The 8,482-nt window shown below is 35.2% G+C and overlaps 1 long non-coding RNA gene across 1 annotated transcript; it reads left to right on the top strand.

Annotated features, from left to right (window-relative positions):
- The first annotated feature begins 215 nt into the window (after nucleotides 1-215).
- Nucleotides 216-2,454, top strand: LOC129149557 (uncharacterized). Its single transcript, XR_008556462.1, has 3 exons — nucleotides 216-249; nucleotides 1,015-1,046; nucleotides 2,414-2,454. It is a non-coding gene; the product is annotated as an uncharacterized LOC129149557 (long non-coding RNA).
- Nucleotides 2,455-8,482: the final 6,028 nt, after the last annotated feature.

Here is an 8,482-nt window from a genome sequence, read left to right as displayed (position 1 = left end):
CTCAATTATGAATAAATAACCAGATATATGTTCTTTTCTCTTGACTTTTATATTCATTACATAGAAAGGAGATTCATGGTCATGCTTTTGAAGTTCTGGGAAAGGAAATGAATCTTGCTCCCAATATCTAAATGCATGCCACTGCAGAAAAACTAGAGGGCAGGAATAAAAGAGAAGAATTGAGCAAGTTTGGAAGATTTCAGACCCATGTAGTGTGACATACCAAGCTGGAAGCAAGCAGAGGCCAAGGTACATGATGGAGAATATGGACTATCTCTATGTTCAGGATAAGGTTGTCTGAGAAGGCAAATAAAGAGAATAGCATAAAGATGAAAAATATGGATGTAGTTTATTTTTAAGCTCCTTTGTGCCAGACATCAAGCTGACTACTAGACAAAATAGGCAATCCTCATTCCAGTGAGCTCACGTTTAATTAGGGAAGAGAGAAATAGGGACAATGCATTAGAGTATGTGCTTCTATAGGAAACATTATTAAACACTAGAGGCCCAGTGCATGAAATCGTGCACGGGTAGGGTCCCTAGGCCTAGCCTGCAATCAGGGCCCTCTTTTGCCCGCTTGCCAGTCCCCAGCCCTGCCCCGCTGCCGCCCATCCCACCTCCCCATGGTTCCCCATTTTCCATCCAGCGATCAGAGCCTGCAGGCTTTGGGGAGGGACCGAGAGGCGGTCAGGGCACCTCATAGCAACTGGTCGATTGGTCATTCTGGTCGTTATGCCGTTACGGTTTATAGCCTTTTATTATATAGGATTTCTATATGCGGAAAACTCTAGCTATAGAGAATAAAATAAGATTTCACTGGGTGACAAGAATCCCTGGAAGAAGAGAGAACACTTGCAACTATGTAGGGGCTTCAAAAGATAAAGCAAGAAGCATAAGCAGTGCTCAGGTGACAAGTGACCCTATCTGTCATGCAAAGGTGTTTGGATTTTAATTTATTGAAAATGAGATCATGGAATAATTTTTCATTTCTCTTTTTCTTTTACAACTAACAAGCTTGCAAAAGGTGGTGTATGAATTTTAAGGAGGTAAGAATGAAGCCATAAAGATAAATTATTAGAGTTTAATATTATTAATTCTTTTGTCCAACACTTACTGATTTATTATAGTGTGTCAGGAATTAAGTAAAGTATATATATTGAAAGGATTTTAGTAAAAGCAGCTACAGTGATCACAGGGTTACTGACTATTTAGAAGGTAGAATTAACAAGCCTCTGTCAGCCTTTGTAAATGAGGTTTATAGGCAGAAAGCCAGTTTTCAGAGGTTTGAGGCTGGCCAGTTAGGTTGGTGGTAGTGGTCATGGTGAAATCTAGAAGTTGGCATCTGAACTGTTAGATTAATTTAAAGAGAAAATTGGTACAGTCTGAGTAGGCAAGCCAAGATAGATAGGTAAAGACTTCCTCCAGAAAATTCAGCTAGAAAAATATATGGAAACAGTTCTCAGTCTGAAATCAGTCCTAGTAGATCCAGCTGAGTAAAGTGTAATAAATAGAAGAGAAGTCTTGCTATACAGTAAAAGAAGTACCTTGACATTCAATGTAATATAAGGAACCATTTCGAGATCAGAGTAGAGAGGGAATTAAGAAAGAGCATGTCAGAATCCAGGTATCACAGGACCACCATATGATGCCACACAGCTTTTTTTTGTGAACATTCTTTTCCTGACAGAATGACTGAAAGCCAACACATGTGCAGGGGTTTAGTATGTGTAGTGTGTGGTGTGTGTCTTTATGTGTGCATGTGTGATGACTAGAGCTCAGACAAAAGGCTAAGCCATCTACCTTGCTCTTGTTATTCTTATATCAATGTCTCCAGTGATGCAATGCTTAGAGAAATGCTCAAAATATTAAAATAAAATATGGCCAGGATATTCCTTTGGTGTACACAATAACCCTTAGTTACCAGCTGTCTGTAGTTCCATTAAATCTCCTTTGTGAGATGGAGGCAAATATTTCCTTTCCTGACCATTTGTCTGTGTTTTAATTGTGTGGAGAATTTGGAAAATGCAGAAGACTGTTTTGTGTGACCTTCTTCAGGAAAAAGATTGAAAGATTTACAAACATGTTTGAATGAAGTAGCCTGGTCAATAGATAGATAGACTAGATGGATGGGTGGATGGATGGATAGATGATAGATAGATAGATAGATAGATAGATAGATAGATAGATAGATAGATAGATAGATGATAGATAGATAGATAGATAGATAGATAGATAGATAGATAGATAGATGATAGATAGATAGATGATAGACACTATCTGTGACCCTTGGTGTTTATGGGGAAGCTTATTGCATTTTCAGTTTTCTTTGTCCTTCATCTTCTTTCCCTGCCTCTGTTCCTCTCTGCCTCCAAGCTCACTCACTGTTTTCCTCTTTTCCTTCCTTTTAATGAAGAAATTCACTTTTCCAATGAGTGAGCTTATTACAGATATCAGGATAAATGTGTCTTGCCTCAGGAAGTCCTCAGACTTGTGGAAAATTGGCATGTGAGTACCACAGTAAAGAGGAGACATCTATGAAATGAGAATCACTGGTGGCATGGATGACTGTTTCTAAAGAAATAAAAGAATACTTTTAAAAATAACTTTCAACCTAACTGCTTTCGTAGTGTTTTTTTGTTTTGTTTTTGTTTTAATACTAATAAGGGAGAGAAATATATCTTAGTCAGTGAATAGCAAGGAAGATAAATGTTAAAATATATGATGCCTTTGAAAAGGATTTGCTAATTTCCTGGTGTTGGAACATAGGGTATTGGAATATGACATAAGGGGATGCTGTAGATTATTCTCAGATTGTGAATGGCTTCATTTATCATGCAAATTAGTTGGTATTTCCAACTGTAAATAGCATTGAGCTTACAGACTATTTTATAGAGGGATAGCATGATCCAATTCTTTATATATGATTTTATTTTCTGAAACCTGGTATTTAGATTTTGATGGCAAGTCTAAACAGCATGGCAGGGAATAGACTAGAAGATGATAAAAGGAAGAAGATTGGCCGGTCGAGCATTTCTTAAATAGAAGGACAGGAGTTGAAGAGCATAGGATGTGAGAAGGAACAGTTTGGATAACTGGGAAAACCAGTTACTTCATTTGTTGTTCTTTTAAGAACTCTTGACTGACTGTCTATCTACCAAGTACCAAGGACACCAAGGATAAAATGCTGACCTAGAAACAATACTACTTATTAAGCAAGCAACATGAAAGCCTTGATAAATTTCATATGCAACCACTAAAGGCCACCCTTAATCAATTGAGTGTGTCTGGTGCCATCACACCCCCCATTTTGATGTCACCTCTAATTTCAATTATGGCTGCAAGGCAAAGTTTTTAAGCATCTCACTTGAAACATCCGCTACTTGTCACTTTACCTTGTCCACTGAGGTTTCTTCCATGGTGCAGAAGCTTGCAGGAATCTTCTCATCAGACACTTATGACTGGGAGTGAGGACCATCTAGAATGAGTGGTAGAAGAGGGAGATGATGAATATCAAAGACAGCCTTAGTGCCAGATGCAGCCATATTATTTCACTGACCTTCCATTGGGAAGTCTAATAGAGACTGTGACTCCCATCTTTCCTGTACTTCTCTTCTGTACATGTATGCCTCAATTAACATCTCCGGGGGCATATCTCAGCCAGAGGGAAGAGGATCTGGTGGATAAACACTTTTCACGGTTAATTCTTAGGGCAGTAATCCTGAGAAGCATTTTTACTCACCTCCGGAGCTCCCCAGCAGGAGTGGACACCAATTGACTTTAATAATCACTGTTATAGTAACTTTTCTTTATATTATTTTCTTTCTTCATTTAGTATCAGGCTCTTCTTTCATATGAATCCCTAAGAAACAATGGATATAGAAAGTATAATTTGTGTTGACTCTAAAATGCTGCAAAGAAAAAATAAAATAAAATAAAATAAAATAAAATAAAATAAAATAAAATGCTGCAAAGGTTACAGACAATAATGAAGAAGGGGATTTTATAAGCAATATAAACTAACAGTGTCTGCAGTTGCTAGTGTTTTGGTAGCCAGGGCAGACTGCTCAGGTGATCCAATCTCTAGATGCCTTCTAATTTAGATTGCCTATACTTTAAGTTTCCCTCTATTCTTATTTTTATATCATCAATAATTTTCCCTGCTAAACATAAGGATTCTATACTTAAACTATTTAATTGACTTCTCTTTGCAAGTCATTTTCTCATGACTTTGGGTTATATTAATGTCAAGATTTTTATCAAACTAGTTAAACTGGGAAAAGTAATTTGTTGTCAGTAATGTGACATTGACAGTGTCTTTTCCCCCACCTTGAATTACATGCCAACCACTTTGTAGAGAATTTTCCAGATGTAGAAATTCCTTTAGCACTTTTCAAAAGGTATAGTAGCAAAAAGTATCTAGGTATGTATTTCCACATATCTGGCCTCCCTAATAAGCCTCTGCCATTAAAAGTAAAGAAATAAATAAAAACATAATAGTGAAATTCAGAGTATAAGTATAAAAGCAGCAAAGCAAATTTTAAATTATTGGGTTATATTTGTTTATTTGCTTTTTTCTCTCTCAGAGTATTTCAAAGATTAGAAGAAAAAAAGGAAAATTGATATTTTCACACATTTTCTGTTGAAGAAAATAATAGTATTATAGACCATGAAAAATGACTTTCATATGGATGATTTCTATAGTGATTACTTAATAAAATCTGGGAGCCTAATGCTGAGTTATAACACAGTGAATTCCATGGAAAATGCATTGAAGTTTAAGATAGATTATAAATGGACCATATTTAGCAGGGAAGGCAATCATCATATCCACTATGCACATATTCATATTGCACATACTCCATTATGCTTTTGGAAGTTACATTAAAAATTCAGAGCAGAAATGAGATCTAATATTCAGAGCAGTAAAGCACCTTCATACAATTTAGTCATTAGATTTCTTGTCCTACTTAAAGGAACATGATTATATTTTATAACAAGAATTATTAATTCCAGTAGAATTTATGGTAATAAAATCTATGCCAATTACAGTCAAAATTCTATTAATTCAAGTAGAATCAGAATCAAGAAAGTATTAAAATATATATGTATTTAATTGGTATGAAAATATTAAGGTTTACCTAGCCATTGTATCATCATCTTTTATTTCCTCACATTCCTGTACAGAGCAATTTTAGTAATCATCTGTTTTAATATGTAGCATGTATATTTGGGGGAAATTTAGGAATTTTTCTATGTTGAGTTATATTACATTGAAAACCATTAAAATAAAAAAAAATAGTTTAAAAATATTATTTTCCAACTATGTTTTTCAAAACATATTTAGTCTAGTACTTTAGATTGCATTTGAAATATATTCATAATGTGAATTACCACTGTGGTAAATTTTATACCAACACTAGAGACCCGGTGCACAAAATTCATGCATGGTGGGGTGGGGAGTTGTCCCTCAGCCCAGCCTGCACCCTCTCCAATCTGGGACATCCCTCTCACAATTCAGGACTGCTGGCTCCCAACCACTCACCTGCCTGCCTGCCTGATTGCCCCTAACTGCTTCTGCATGCCAGCCTGATCACTCCCTAACCACTCCACAGCCAGTCTGATCAACGCCTAACTGCTCCCCTGCCAGCCCGATTGCTCCCAACTGCCTTCCCTTGCCAGCCTGGTCACCCCTAACTGCCCTCCCCTGCCGATCTGGTCGCCCCTAAGTGTCCTCCCCTGCAGGCCTGGTCACCCCCAACTGCCCTCCCCTGCTGGCCTGGTCACCCCTAACTGCCCTCCCTTGCCAGCCCAGTCACCCCTAACTGTTCTCCCCTGCTGGCCTTATTGCCCACAACTGCCCTCCCCTGCCGGCCATCTTGTGGCGGCCATCTTGTTTCCACATGGGGGCGGCCATCTTGAGTGTTGGAGTGATAGTCAATTGCATATTACCTCTTTATTATATAGGATTAGAGAATAGATTACTATTTTCAATCTATATCTTCTGTCCTCATGTTTTTCAAGAACTCTAGATGAATTTATCTAACTGTATATTTGTCATTTCTCATTTGCTGTATCAAAGGCATCTTAAAATTGACATGGCCAAAAGTGAACTTGATTATTTCCTCACCTACCAGTATCATAGTCATACCCATGTTAGTAAATGGTGCCCTAACCAGTCACTTACACAAAAAAATGTGTGATTTACTCTGATTACATATCCCCCTCCCACCTCTGATTAAAATTTTTATTATCCAATATTCAGTTTATCTGCAAACCTCATGATAAAATCTCTCAGAAAACTGGATATAGAAGAAATGTACCTCAACATAAAGTGGCCTATATGTCAAGCCCACAATTAACATCATACTCAGAGGTGAAAAGCTGAAAGCTTTTTCTTTAAGGTCAGGAATAAAACAAGGATTCGCATTCTCACCACTTTTATTCAACATAGTAGTCTATAATTTAAATAATAGATAAATTATATTTTGATATTGTTTTGATTACAATAGCTTTTCAATATAGTTTTAAATCATAAGTATTATGCCCTCCAGCTTTGTTCTTTTCTAGGATTGTTTTAGCTATTGTGGAAACTCTTGTGACCCCATACAAATTTTGGGATTATTTGTCCTACTTATGTGAAAAATGTCTTTGAAATTTTATTAGGCAATTGAATCTGTAGATTGCTTTAAATAGTATGGACATTTCAACAATATTCTTTCATTTCATGAGCACAAAATATCTTTCAATTTATTTGTGTCTTCAATTTTTTTCATCAATGTCATAATTTTCATTATACAGATCCTTCACCTCATTGATTAAATTTATTCCTAAGTATCTTATTCCTTTTGATGCTATTGCAAGTGAATTAACATTTTAATTTCTCTTTCTGATAGATTATTGTTAGTGAATAGAAATACAACAATTTTTATATTGATTTTGTATCCTGCAACTTTACTTGATTTATTGGTTATTACACTTTTTTTGTGTTGTCTTTAGGGTTTTCTATAACAGACAATTTTACTCCTTCCTTTCCACTTTGGGTATTTTTTATTTCTTTTTCTTGCCTAATAGCTCTGGCTAGGCTTCTACTTATTCTTTCTTTCTCTTGGTCATATTTGAGATATCAAAATCTTAATGTCATCTTGGATTGTTGTTTGCTATTATCTGAGGGTGAAACATGGAAATACTTCTATTTTGTAAAATATAGAACAGTTGCTAGTCAAAGGAGAGAAAGGTTTAGAGAATGCAATTTATTTCTATATAAATTACTCATAGTCAGCTACTATATTACTTTGAATCTTTCCTCAGTATTTAATAAGCATAGAGAAGGATACAAGATATGTTAACTAAATTTTACATTTTAGCAAACTTTCATAAAATAATAATGATTTATCATTTTATTTGCCCCTGTTATTTTGTGTCCATTTGTACTAATTTGTCATGTAACTCAAAACATTTTTTTTTTTACTTAAGATGGTTTAAATTTTTACCTTGATCAATTTCACTTGAAAAATGTCTGAATATAAGTGAGGCGATTAGCAATAATTTACCAAACACATACACATATAAGAGCAGTGTTTTAGAGGCCACAATGCTTGAGCTCAGGAAATTTCTAATTTGAAAAATTAGAATTATCCAATATAAGATAGAATATTTCAGCTTCTTGGGAGAGATTCATCCTGAAAATGGAAGAATAATAATCAGTTGGTTAGATGTGAGATAATTGTGTGGAGATATGCATATCAGTGGTTTATGTGGTTGCAACTTCCAGATATAATAAGGATATATGGCATTTTATTTATCCATTCATTAGTTGATGAACATTTGCTTGTTTCTGCTTTTTAGCTATTATGAACAGTGCTGCTCTGAACATTTGTGTACCAAGTTTTATATGGATGCATGCTTTAATTATGTTTCAAGGAGTGAATTTGTGGGTTCATCTATTTTGAAGAACTGCCAAACTGTTTTTCAAAGTGACTGCACAATTATACATACCCACCAACAGTGTATGAGGGTTCCAGTGATCACTCGTCCTCACCAACAATTACTGTCATTTTGATAATAGGAATCCTGTTAGGTGGGAAGTGGTATACCCTTCTTGTTTTCCTTTGGATTTCCCTGATGATAAATATTGAGCACATTTTCATGTGGTGGTTATCTTTTTGCATATCTTTCTTGGAGAAATGTCTATTAATATCTTTTGCCCATTTTAAATTAGTTTTTTTTTCTATTTTTATTGTTGAGTTCTAGAATAATATTTTTTATATTCTGGATAAAATTGTTTAATACAATATGTGATTTGCAAATATTTTTTTTCTTATGGTGTGGCTTATGTTCTCATTTTCATAACAGTATTGTTTGTAAACAACATTTTACAATTTTGATATAGACAATTTTATCTATTTTACTTGTGTCATTTGTGTATTTTTCTTGTTATATTTAAGAAGGCTTTACCTAACCCAAGGTCACAAAAATTTATTCC

The sequence above is a fragment of the Eptesicus fuscus genome, chromosome 6 (assembly GCF_027574615.1).
Source record: "Eptesicus fuscus isolate TK198812 chromosome 6, DD_ASM_mEF_20220401, whole genome shotgun sequence".
NCBI classification, from domain to species: Eukaryota; Metazoa; Chordata; class Mammalia; order Chiroptera; family Vespertilionidae; genus Eptesicus; species Eptesicus fuscus.
Note: the sequence above shows the minus strand (reverse complement) of the source record. Positions and strands in the feature narration are given on the sequence as shown.